Source organism: Pteropus vampyrus, unplaced genomic scaffold (assembly GCF_000151845.1).
Source record: "Pteropus vampyrus isolate Shadow unplaced genomic scaffold, Pvam_2.0 Scaffold50, whole genome shotgun sequence".
NCBI classification, from domain to species: Eukaryota; Metazoa; Chordata; class Mammalia; order Chiroptera; family Pteropodidae; genus Pteropus; species Pteropus vampyrus.
The window spans coordinates 6,607,686-6,620,986 of NW_011888831.1; the positions used below are offsets into that span (position 1 = coordinate 6,607,686).

A 13,301-nucleotide genomic window follows, 5' to 3' on the forward strand; every position below is an offset into this window, starting at 1 on the left:
GCCTGCACCAGTTGCTGCCACTTCTGTGGGCAGCCTGCCCATCCTCCACTGCTCTACTCTGATGAGGACAGTACTGGGCTCCAGGTGTATTCCTGTCTTTAGTAAGTGCCCAGGCAGTGCAGTCCCCAGCAGGTGTGCTCAGGCTTCCTGCCTAGTGATGAGAGGCAGCTGCTCCGGGTAGAGGCAGGAACTTGAGATCTGACTGGGCAACGCCACCTGGCAAAATATCCTGCCATCACCATTGTTCTTCTATTTGATCCTTGAGGATGAGGAATGTGGAGTGAGAGTGGGGAATCCTGCTTCCTCCTGAAAGCATTACTTGAACAGATGTAGGATAGTGAAGTGATGAAGAGGAAGGCCTCTGGAACCAGTCTGCCTGCGTTCAAATTTCAACTCTGCCACTTACCAGCTGCATAACCTTCAACAAATTGCTTAACTTCTCTGTGCCTCAATCTCTTTACCTGAAAAATGGGAATAATGATAACAGATCCTACTACATAAGAATGTTGTGAGGATGAGATGAGCTTATGTATGTAAAATGCTTACCAATAGAAGCTGGTCATAATAAACATGAGCCATTGTATTATCCTTAGCTGCCTAGAGTGTTGCTTTGCCTTGCTGCCTGGTCCTCCCAGAATCATGTTATCAACTGTCACCTCTTCCCTCAGTTGCTCCTATGACTGTTGTTAGCTCTGTCTCCACACAAACCTTCCTTCATATTCTCTCCTATACCTGTCCTCCCCACCACCTTCCAGTTCCAAAATCATCTCCCTGGTTTAGACTTTCACTCTCGCTTTCCTGGAGTGCTACTGCTCCAGCCACCAAGCACCTCCTGCCTGCACCGTCCCCTCCCTCCATTCCAACCTGCACATTCCTCTTGGTCAGCTCTCCTTGAAGCTTCTCAGCCTGGCATTCAGCACCTTCCATGAGCCGGCCAGGATCTCCTTTTCCAGATTAATCACCCACTCTTTCCCATTCCAGCCTCACTAGTTGCCACGCCTGCACCGTCAAGGGCTTCCTCCCACCCTTTGCTTGTTCACCCTTCTGGGGAGCTCTGCCCTGGCAGGCTTCAGAGCCCAACTAACTGGATTCAAATCCTGCTCAGCCACTCACTGGCCATGTGACCTTGAGCAAGCTGCTTGGTGCTTTGCGGCTCAGTTTCCTTCTGTATATAAAGGAACTAATAATACCTACTTGACAGGGTTGTCGTGAGGATTAAACAAGATAATGTAAATATAGTGCCAAGTGCACAATGTTTCTTTGCAAGTGGTAGGTGCTATTATTATCATCTAAATTCTACTATTATGGGCTCAAATCTGACCCTCTTCCTTTAAAGCCTTCCTTGACCCTTCCTCTGGTCTTTTTTTCCTCTGAGCCTCCATGATGCTTCCACTTGATAATTAGTCATGTAATGTTTTGTGACTTCCCCTTTGCTGCAGCCTTGAGTGGTTATATAAATCCATCCTGCTGGGTAACTTTGCTCATGTCTCTAACTGGTCTTTGCACCTCAGCTGCAGGCAGTGTGGTGATGCTATGCTTTGCAGGAAGAGAATACACCATCCTGCTCTTAGTTTAGTGCTTTGCATGGAATAGGGGCTCAACTCATATATGCCATTTTAATTTAGTTTTGCTATCTTGATGCCAGAATTAGGAGTAGGTCCAGAGAGGGCTACACCTGAGGCAAGTCAGAAAACCAGAAGAGATGGACATTCTACCATCTCCTTCAATAACTTGGGCTGGTTTTAACAATCCTTTAGCAGCGAAGAAAGTTCTTTCCAAGATCTAATTGGAGTCATACTTGCTGTGGTGGAAGCTGTTTCCCTTGGGCCTCCGGCTATTGATGAATAGGTCCTGATTATTTCCTAGGCCAAGGTTCAGCAAGCCATAGCCCACAGGCCAAATCTGGCCCTCTACCTCTTTTTATAAATAAATTTTTATTGGAACATAGACACAAGCATTTGTTTATGTTTTGTCTATGGTTGCTTTTGTGCTACAATGGTAGAGTTGAGTAGTTGAAACAGAGGCCATCTGGCCTGGAAAGTCTAAAATATTTACTATCAGGCCCTTATAGAAAAAGTTTGCTTACCCCTGTGCTAGGCCATTGGGGGACTTTGAAGAATTCCAGTCTAGGAAGTGACATGGTCATATCTATACTTCAGAAGGATCGCTCTGGCAGCCACATGGAGGTGGGGTTGGAAGGGAAGAGGTAGAAAAAGGTTACCAGGAAGAGGCTGTTGCCATTGTCCAGCTGAGAGCTGATGAGGCCTGAGCTGAAGGGATGGCAGTGGAGATGAGGAAATAATTTAGATTAGAGAGATATTTATGGAGTAGAACCAGTGCCTGAGTGGATGGGTCTAAGAAAAAAAGAAGAGGCAGGGAAAGTGGACTTTTGACTTCATGGACTGATCATTAGGATCATTAACCAAACGAAAGTAGTCAGTGAGGAAGGTTGTACATTTGGCTTTAAACATGATTCATTTGGGGTATTTGCAAGAGATGGTGAAAGAACCAGGCTAGCTTCTAGAGTAATGTCTACCACAGAATTTGGGAGTTATCTGTTGTGTGAGAGATGGTTGAGAGTCCTGGGAATGAACTAGATCTCTCAAGGAGGGGCCATAGGATTATAGGAAAAGAAAGCAGAGGCAGAAATCTGGGAAGCACCAGAATTGGAGGTCATGGGAGACCCAAAAGAATTGGTACTGGAGGCCAAGTTGAAAAGAGAGTTTCCAGAAGGAAGGCAGGTCAAACAATCAGTAGTGAGCAAGCCTGAGAGACAGTTCCTAGAATTAGCAATTGGGAGATCGTTGATTAGGTCACCAACTTGTCCCCTTTTGCTTGGGACTTTCTGTTTTGCGCTGAAAATCCCACATCATGGGAATACCTTCAGTTGTGGGCAAACCAAGACAGTCGGTCACTCTACTGAGGACCTTGCCAAGAATGATGTCAAAAAAAATTTAGTTTGCAAAGTACCTAACTTCTGGAAACATCGTTTTCTCAATGTTGATAAATCTATGTCCTAGTGTCATCCTCTTTAAATCACTCCAAGCATAATAACAAAACAAAGCCCTATTTTTGTATAGCACTTGACCATGATATGACCTCATTTAATCCTTACAACATCCCTGGGAGGTAGGAGGTTGTAGCTCTAATTTTACAGAAATGGAAAACGAGAGGTCAAATCATTTGACTAAACTTTCATGGCAAGTAAGTAGCAAAAACAGTCTCAACCTCAAGCCTTATGACCCCAGAAGGTTGTGCCTGGCTGCCTCCACATCCCTGCTTGTAGATGTCTATAGTCTAAAATATTGGGCTTGTGGCTGAGGGGCTGTGGATCCCCTGATCATTGTAGAGTGAGGCAGAGGCTATGATATTCTTGGAAGCACAGAAAGAAAACCACAGCTATGTGTAGATCATTACAGTAGTAAGTCTGCTGATTCAGAGAAAGCCTAATACATAAACCAAGGACTTTAAGGGTTTGTAAGTGGGGCTATATTTTATGCAATAGCTGAGCTCTTTAAAAAAATTTTGTGGCAAAATATGCATAACATAAAATTTACCATTTTAACCATTTTCAAGTGTACAATTTGGTGGCATTAAGTACATTCACAATGTTGTACAACCATCACTACCATCCATTTCCAGAACTTTTTCATCATCTCCAACAGAAACTGTACTCGTTAAACAATAATTTTCCATTCCTTCCTCCCCCAAGCCCCCAGAAACCTGTATTCTACATTCTATCTCTATGAATTTACATATTCTAGGTACTTCATATAAGTGGAATCATATAATATTTGTCCTTCTGTGTCTGGCTTCTTTCACTTAGCGCAATACCCTCAAGGTTCAATCATGTTGTAACATGTGTCAGAATTTTTTCCCTTTTTATGGCTGAACAATATTCCATTGTGTGTAAATGCCTCATTTTGTTTATCCATTCATCTGTTGATAGGTGGGTTCTTTTATATCCTTACACTTCTAGTAAAGACAATCATATATTTTTAATGTCAAAGAGTCATTTCAGAGACAATAGGACCCTATGTACCTCCTGAAGAAAGTAATTTACACCACCTATGAAATATTCTTGCCAAAAAAACAAAAAACCCTAAAATCTGTTCAAGCCTCTAGATCTATCTACCAATTTATAGGAAATTCAGAGGCTAGAGCATCATATTAAACTACACCATGGGGATGCAATTGGCAGAGTCCAGACTGGAAAATCTACAGGATAAATGACCTAGTTTCTTCAACAAACAAGTTGCCGGTTGGTGGCGGTGGGGAGAGAAAGAGACAGAAGAGAAACCTGTAGGTTAAAAGATACTTAAAAGTCATGTCAACTGACTGCAGTGTGTAGATCTTGATTCAAACAAAAGCAATTTTTAAAAGAACATTTACGGACATAATTAGAAATTTGAATATTGATTTTTTTGATATTAATGAATTATTGTTTAAAAATTTTAGGTGGGATAATGATACTGTGGTTTTGTTCTAAAAATAATCCTTTAATGATCACTTTGTAAATTATATAAATGTCTAATCACTATGATATACATCTGAAACTAATATAATATTGTATGCCAACAGTAAGTAAAGGTTTTAAAAATAATCCTTATCTTTTAGAGATATACACTGAAATATTTTCAGATGAAATGATATAGTATCTGGATGTGCTTCAAAATTATATTGGTAGGAAGGAGTATAGTTGAAACAAGATTTCCATGAGTTGTTAACTATTGAAGTTGTATGGATACTTTGGGGTTTGTTATATTACTTTGTTTACTTTTGTATATGTTTGAATTTTCCCAAAATAAAACTTTTTATGTCATTTCAGAGATGTGGGTTTTTTTTTCTTTTTGGGGGGGGGTGTGTGATTAATCTTTAGCAGTTACCCTCTTCTAAGAATTTAGCTTTAAGTTACCTAGAGAGTATTTTCCACCCACACTCCAAGCTTCTATGCAAAGAAATAAGGGATCTTAAGCTAATAAATGCATTTTGAGGAATGATATTCAAGGATGTTCTTTTGTCATCTGAGCAACAATTGCCAAGAGGCAGATTTCTAATTCCATGGGCTTTTAAAAAAGCTAGCTTACCTATTTGTCATCCTTTATGGAGGGTCATACCGCAGTAGCTTACCATGTGACAAATATCATCTTGCATAATTTATATTTGCCGTTTCTTCAAAGCCTCACAGTTACTCTGATTTATGTATTATTATCAGCTTCCCATTTTACAGATGAAGAAGTGAAGGGCCAGAGAAATTAATAAGGGCTAACATCTGTTAACCACTTGCCATGTGTCAAGTAGTGGACTAATTGCTTTAAATGAATTTGCTTGTTTTATCCTCTCACATCCTTATGAGGTAGACACTATTATCATCCCCATCTTATGGATGAGGAAATTGAGGCTTAGAGAGGCTAAGCAACTTGCTAGCAGCTGTTAGACCAAGTGTCCTCCCAATGTGGGGTCCTAAAGCCCATGTACTTCCCACTCCTCCCAGGAGTTCCCATATACCCAAAGTCTATATAGTTTACATTAAAGTTTACTCTTGGTGCTGTAGCTTCTGTGGGTTTAGATAAATGCATTATGACATGTAGCCATCATTGTAGTATCATATAGAGTAGTTTCACTGCCCCGAAAATCCTCTGTGCTCCACCTAGTCATCTCTCCCTTTCCCCCAACCCCTGACAACCAGTGATCTTTTTGTCCTCGTAGTTTACCTTTTCCAGAATGTCATAGAGTTGGAATCATATAATCTTTTCAGATAGACTTCTTTCACTTAGTATTATGCATTTAAGCTTCCTCCATGTTGTTTCATGGCTTCATAGCCCATTTCTTTTTAGTGCTGAATAATATTCCATTGTCTGGATGTACCAGTTTATCCAGCTACTGAAGGATATCTCGGTTGCTTATAAGTTTTGGCAATTATGAATAAAGCTGTTCTAAATATCCGTGTGCAGGATTTTGTATGGATATAAGTTTTTAATTCATTTGGGTAAATAATAAGGAGTGCAGTTGCTGGATCATATGGTAGGAGTATATTTAGTTTTGTTATAAACTGCCAAACTATCTTCTAAAGTGACTGTACCATTTGGCATTCCAACCAGCAATGAATGACACTTCCTGTTGGTCCACATTCCCACCAGCATTTGGTGTTGTCAGTGTTCTGGATTTTGGTCATTCTCATAGGTGTGTGGAAATATCTCATTGTTGTTTCAATGTGCAATTCTCTATGACATACGATGTAGAGCATCTTTTCAAATGTTTATTTGCCACTTGTATATCTTCTTTGGTGAAGTGTCTGTCTGATCAGGTTTTGGCCCATTTTAAAATCAGATTTTTTGTTTTCTTATTGTTGAGCTTTAAGAGTTCTTTGGGTATTTTGGATAATATTTCTTTATCAGATGTATCTTTTGCAAATATTTTTTTCCAGTCTGTGGCTTGTCTTCTCATTCTCTTGACACTGTCTTTTGCAGAGCAGACATTTTTAGTTTTAATGGAGTCCAGCTTATCAATTTTTTCTTCCACAAATCATGTATGTAAAAAATCACTGTCATACCCAAGATCATCTAGGTTTCCTCTTACGTTATCTTTTAGCAGTTTTATATCGTGTTTTACATTTAGATCTATGTCCATTTTTAATTTTTGTGAAGGGTATAAGGTCTGTGTCTAGGTTCGTTTTTTTATTTATTTTTTGGCTTGTGGATGTCCAGTTGTTCCAGCACCATTTGTTGAAAAGACTAAACTCTTGATTTTCAAAATAAATGTTGATGCAAGCACTGTTATTATCCACAGAGAGACACAGAGAGATTTTATAAATCACCCAGGGTAACACAGCTAGAACTTGACAGAGCTGGGATTTGAACCCAGGTAACCTGTCTCCAGAGTCCGTGCATTCAATCCCTAGCTATAATAATAATGTCTCCCTCATAGGTTTGTTGTGAGGAATAGAGATAGTGTCTAGCACAGGAAGTGTACTTCCTGTCCAGTGCTCAGGAAGCAGTAGTGACGGTCAGTGTCCTAACTAGCCTCCAAAGTTCTCCTCAAATGTCATGTCTTCAGAGCAACTTTCTTTCCATCCCCCATCCCCATGTGAGCTCCCTGAAAAAAAAAAAAAAAAGCTTCCATATCTGATTTCTCTGTGTCCCCAAAGTGCCTGGTGATGCACTTGGCACTTGACAGGCTCTCGGTAAAAGTTTGTTGAATTGAGTTTGGTTGTATGTTGTTCCTTTATCCACAATGCACATCCTGGTTGTGCTCTATTCCTCAGGATCTCCCAGCTCTTACTCAGCTCTTTGCTCCTGAGCCCCCTCCCTCCAACCTTCCCTGGTCTGTCAGGTTGGGCCACCCCTGCCTGGAGAAGCTCCTCATTGGACTGTATGGAGGCAGCTGCCCTTGTCTGCCACACCTTTTTTCCTGCACCACTCTATTCAGTTTCTTCCATGTTCTGGAGTACCCAACTCCAGCATGGACACTGCCTGTAGAAGTGCCCATTTCTCTCTCTCTCTCTCTCTCTCTCTCTCTCTCTCTCTCTCTCTGGCCTGGTCTCTAAGCCTCTGGCCTCTCTCAGGATGTCTAAACTTCCTTCTCACTGGGTAAAGAAGCTCACTTGATATTTACAGGACATGAGAGACCCAGAGGTAGACCTCAATCCAAAGAGCTTCTGAAAGGTGTTAATCCTGACATTGTTGGCGTTCTTAGGGAGTGAATGCCACTTCTGGCTGTAACCCCTGGGGCCCTGGTACACCCCTGAGGCAGGGCTCTCTCAGATCAAGCCACCAGAAGCATGTGCCCATGCTTCTTTGAGAGTACATTCTGTTAGTCTCACCTTGGACATGGCAGGCAGTGCCTGTTTTGGACTGAGCCATCTGGCACCATCCAGCAGCCCTATGCCTGTCTCTGCAGAGCCACCCTGGGAAGATGTGGCCAGCAAGACTCAGTTGCTTCCTCTGGACAGCACTGCCCTGGGCAGCATCCTCCTGGACACAGCCAGCGGAGTCGAGAGCCCGCCTTGGACAGAAACTGTTCTTTACTTTTAGCATTGCCCTGGTGCCTGCTCTGGGCGTGTCCAACAGCCTCCAGTGCCCAGTGCAGACAGGATCCGCAAGCAGGGCCTCTCGGACACGGACAGAAGTTTCCCAGGGCAGTGCCCGGTGCCCACATGGCCCTCGCTGGAGGCGCGCCCAGGCGCTGCCCGGAAGGCGGGGCGTTTATCCCCGGAGCCGCCAGCAGGGAGCTCCCTTTCGGCTCGGCTCGCGCGGCGGCGGGGGGCGGCGCTGCGCTGCGCGGCGCTGAGCTGCGCTGCGCTCTGCTCTAGCCCGGACGGGGCCGGGGCCGCTGGATGCAGTGTCTCAGCTTCTGCTGCCTGCCGGGCGGGCTCCGGCGGCTGGTGAGTGCGGGATGGCGAAGGCGGCCGCTCGGTGGCGGGCCGGGTCCAGCGGGGCGGAGGGGCCGGTTTGGGCTGGGAAGGCAGGCGGGCGGCGGGGCCCGCCTGCTCCTCCTCCTTCCCTGTCCCCTGGAAGCAGCGGCCCGGACTCCCGGCTCCCGTCCCCGGCCGCGACTTCGGCGCCCGGGAGTGGGGTCAGATCAGCAGGGGCGGGGAGGGGGAGCTTCGGCCCCTTTTGCCAGCCCGGGGAACGCGAGGAGGCAGGGCAGGGTGGCCTTCAGTTTGGGGGAATTTGGGGGTTGGGGGAGCCCGGTTGGCCCTGAGCTGCAGGGTGGAGGCTGCAGCCTCGGGGTAGGGGGCTTCTCGGGGCCAGGCCCAGGGCCGCCCAGACAGACCGACCCACGGAGGCTCTGAGGGAGGCTGCGGGGAAGCCGAGCACCTCCACTGAGCCCTTTATCCCTCCCAGCGGCCTTCACCCTTTCACTGCCAGGCCGACAGCGGGCTCCTCTCAAAGGAGCAGCTGCTAGACAGCTGGCCAAACAATGGAGACCCCGCTTCCACAAGCCCCCTCCCCTTGGGACAAGAAGATGGGGGTGGTGATGAATGGTAGGCTTTGGAGATTCTTCAGTGCAGGTGGTCCCCTGTGACTGGCTACTCACCTCACCTTTCCCTGCAAAGGGGTGGGGTGTGTGTGTGTGGGAAGGTCGGACAGCCAGCCCCAGGCCTCTGGGAGAGACTGCCCTGACACCCCGCCCTGATAACCTGTCATGCCAGTAGTTTCGCCAATGGGAAGGGAAGATGGTAAGGTTAGCTGTCCCCCACCTCATGTTGGGGGTTGCTGCTTGGTACCAAGCCTAGTGAGGAGGGGGGTCATGTTCCTAGCTGAGATAAGGCCTACAGGGACACACCACACTTTGGGGCTTTGTTGTAGGGGTGAGGAGGTGTCACCCTGTTGCAAGGCACGTATATCCTGCTGATTAGTTAGAAAGGCTGCAAGCCAGAATGAGCTGGGGGGTCGGTGTGGTGGGGGAAGGCAGCCAGTTTGTTTTTTAAGCAGTACTCCTTTTGCCTAGTTTGGCATGTGTTTGGCAATGTCCTCATGGTTTGCGTTTGTGTAGGGAGGCCTGGGATGATGCTTCCTGGGAGGAGCTCTCCTGCTTAGTGACTTCCTGCCTGCAGATGGTCCCCCAAAATTATGCGATTCCCTCCTCGCTTCACCTTACCAATGATTAGGTCTGGTTTGCTGGTTTACGCGGGTTTGTTTTGACTTTTGAGTGCCTGGCATGTCTGTGGCTTGAGGAGGCCTTGTAAATCCTCCCATGGAGAGTGAACTGTGCGAAGTATATATGCGTTGGGCCACGCTGGAGGAGAGGGAAGGATGTCCAGGTAGCTAAGAGCAAGATCACCTTAGCAAGACATTGACTCTAGAGGTTCAAGCTGCTTTTCCGTGTATTTACCAGGTCTGGAGCCCTTTTCTTGGACAGGTTGGTATCCTGTTGTCATGGCAATTGACCCAGCCTTTCCTAAGTGTTCCCCACCCTTTAGGTTCAGGGGCTATTTTCTATTTGTGGATATTGAAAGTTGCTCTCCTGAGGTCTCTGGCTTCCTGACAGACCTTGCTGGCTCTTTGTAAATGGCCTGCCACCTCTTCAGCTTCCGCTCTGAGTTTTTGTAATGAGGGCTTTCCAGGAAACATCTTCCTGGTTGCTGGACATGACTGGTTATATATATCCTTGGGTGGAGGTATGCTTGTCCATTTGGGGTTGTGAACATTTGGGTTGATGCCTCAATTCCAGGAAGACAGTATGGAAAACTGTTATGCTGGGGGTTTAGAGGAATGAGAAGGGTAGGAGATGGGGGTGAAGGGTGGGGGTGGGAGGGGTAGAATGTTGGTGGTCACTTCCTTTGGGAGCTTTGAACTTTGAACAGTTGATGACCTGGTGCCAGGCAGCTCTGACTATCTAGTTTGTTTACTCTTTCCTGATCTGGCTTAGGTGCCAGGGTGTGTGCCTAAGGGTTTCCTTCCATGCCCCAGGCTCTCCTCAGATGCCCTCACATGGATTATGCCCTTCCTGACTCCTGCCTGGTCCCTCAACCTGACTCCCTGGCAGCCTGGGCTGCCAGCCTATTGCCTGGAGCCTCATTTCACTGACCCAGCTTGAGGCTCATTGTGTCTTCAGAAGTTGGGCCTGAAAACTCCAGGGTCCCCCAGAGGCAGGTACTTGAAGGTGGACTGGGTGGGACAGAGCTGGGGCTTATGTGAAAGGGGGAATCCACCCTACTTGGGTGGAGCAGGGAGTTGCTGGAACTCAGGAAGCCTTGATCCAGACTTGGTGTGTCACAGGTCTGCAGGGCGGCAGTTGCTGTTCTTGCTCCTTCAAACCAAAGGTCTGTCTCTTCCCAACCAGACCTCCCTCACCTGGAGTGGACACCACAGACTGGAACCAGAGCATCCATGTGAGCAGAGTCCTGTTGGTGGCCCTGGGCCCCAGGCCTTGTCTCAGGTCTCTCCTGGGCATGGTGGGTAAAGCTGAGGTCATTTAAAGGTTTGAGGGGATAAGAGGGCCCAACCCACTCTGTGCTAAGATTAACAGGTTCCCCCAGGACTTGAGTTGGGGACTGGATGGAGTTTTTAAATTCTGCTTTGGGTCAGGCCCCAGGGTACTTTAAGATCTGCTCCCTGCACCTCACCATTTTTTGAGGTGGACTGAATTAGAGGGTGGGGTGGTATAGTGGTAGGAGCTAGATTGGAGGGTGGGGAACAGATCTGGAAAACGTCCAATCCTGCCCCTACCTTACTTTCTTGCCCTTTCTCTGGAGGTAGGAATTGTGTGGCTTATAAATTATCCACATTCCTTTGACATTTCAAATAGCTTACAGTCAGGCAGCAGTTTAAATTGTGGACTGATGATTTTACAGGGCCCAGGGCTCTTTCTCTTTGCCAGGTACTTTATCGTCACTTACAAGGGATTATTTTTATTATTCTCTGATATTCAGATATATTGGATGATGGGCTCAAGGTCACACAGCAAGTCAGAGTCAGAGCAGAATTAGAACCTGCAGTTTGTGGTTGAGCAGAATACCTCTCTAGCAAAAGCAAGGGCTTGGGGCCAAGTCTGAACTCTCAGGCCCATGGAGATTTTATAGTTGAAATAGCTGAGGCCTAGAGAGGGGTCGGGACTTGCTCAAGGTCATACAGAAGGTGGGGATGGAGGTGGGTAGTGTTAGCTGGGTTTAGCGCCCAGCGGACTGCTGCAGGCTCCGCAGAAGACCTAGGAGGTGCACCTGGAGGACCCGGCTGCTGGCACCTCTCCCACTCCCATTTCTCTCGGGGCCTGAGGAATCGCTGCGTTCCGGGAGAGACGGTATCGCAGCGGGAGGCGCCTCGGAGCTGCGGCTGCGCGCGGCCCCGCTGCCTGAAAATGCTGGGGGCCGGTGGTTCCCCTCACGGCGGCGGGCGGCGGGCGGGGAAGGGAGCCGTGAGCCGGCGGCGGGCCGGCTGATGTCATGTGAGAAGCGTGCAGTCTAAGTGAGGGAGCACACCTGGAGCCAGATAAGCTCCGTGTGACCTGGCAGTGAGTCACGAGTTGCTGCGGAGCTCAGCAGACCTGCCGGGAAGAAGCTCGGCAGCGGCGGCGGCGGCGGGGCCAGGAGCCACCCTGCGTTGCTCAGGCTGGGGCCGCGAGGCTGGGCCAGGTGTCCTGTGAGCCCCACCGGGACGCTTTTGCAGTCCTCGGTGCGGGCCAGCTCTGAGATGAAGGCCTCGAGGCTGTAGGAAACAGCCGCTCAGGAAGGTCAGAGGCCAAGAGAGAGAGGCCAGCTCTCTTGGGAAAGTATTTCCTTTGTATTTATTTATGAGTGTGGTCTGGGGTGGGGGGTGGGGGAGACTGACCCTTTTAAGTATCCACCCACAGCGGACAAGTCTGGGCGCCCTTGTCTTGGGGCTCTAACATTATAGTTTCCATTTCCTGGGATTTCTACTTTGCCAGATGCAGGGTGACCCATTTAAATCTGTCTCCACTTAAAATAACAATGAGAAGATCCGAGTCCCCTCAAGTCACTGAAACTTTCCAGGCATGAGAGGGCATTCTTTGAACTTAACATTGCAAGCCCTGTTTACAACTTTAATGCTAAATGAATTGCTTACTACTTTGTCTTTTTCTTTATTTTTAAAAAAATCTTTACAATCACAAAAGTAACATGTGCTGAAAAAAAAGTTTAATCCAAAGGAAGTATCCTAGGTAGAAAGGTAGTGTTACTTCTCTTTGCCTCTACTCCACAGAAAATAACCACGGATAAATTTTTTGTAATGGATCTTTCCACCCTACTTTTCCAAAGCTAGTTATATACATTTTATATATTGTATATAGCTTAATATATTATATTACATAAATATAATTTATATAAATGTAATGTAAAGTATTTTTTCTATAGGAAATAAATAATGTGCAGAAAAGTAGAAGAAAAATTACATGTAATCCCACTATCTAAATCCCTTAGGCTTAAATACGCACATACACACACCAACTATCTAAATATTCTCATTGTAAAAAATTAAAACAATGTAGGTAAAACACTAGTTTGCTTTGACCCTTCTGAAATTCCTCTCTCTGCCCCAGAGTATACATTTTTTATGCATATATGAGTATTATACATAATGTGCATGTATGTATATGCATACGTATACATGTAGTTTTTTAAATTTTAGTAAAAAATATATGTTATCTGGCAACTTGCATTTTTCACTTAATAATATAGCATTGACTCTTTCCAGGTCAGTACACACAAATCTATCTCATTCTTTTTAATAACTGCCCAGTTCTATAATTTAGCTATTCCCTTAGTGAAGGCCATTTATATTGACAGAATTTTGCTATTACAAACTACGCTGCAAAAATTAGCCATGTTTATTGTATAAATA

At 46.1% G+C, this 13,301-nt stretch overlaps 1 protein-coding gene across 1 annotated transcript in view; it reads left to right on the forward strand.

Moving 5' to 3' along the window:
• The first annotated feature begins 11,308 nt into the window (after nucleotides 1-11,308).
• The window catches only part of MYO18A (myosin XVIIIA), a 94,309-nt gene continuing 92,316 nt past the window's right edge, over nucleotides 11,309-13,301 (forward strand). Inside the window, exon 1 of the mRNA XM_023530560.1 lies at nucleotides 11,309-11,325. The gene's annotated coding sequence lies outside the window, so the exon portion shown is untranslated. The remainder of the gene's footprint in view (nucleotides 11,326-13,301) is intronic.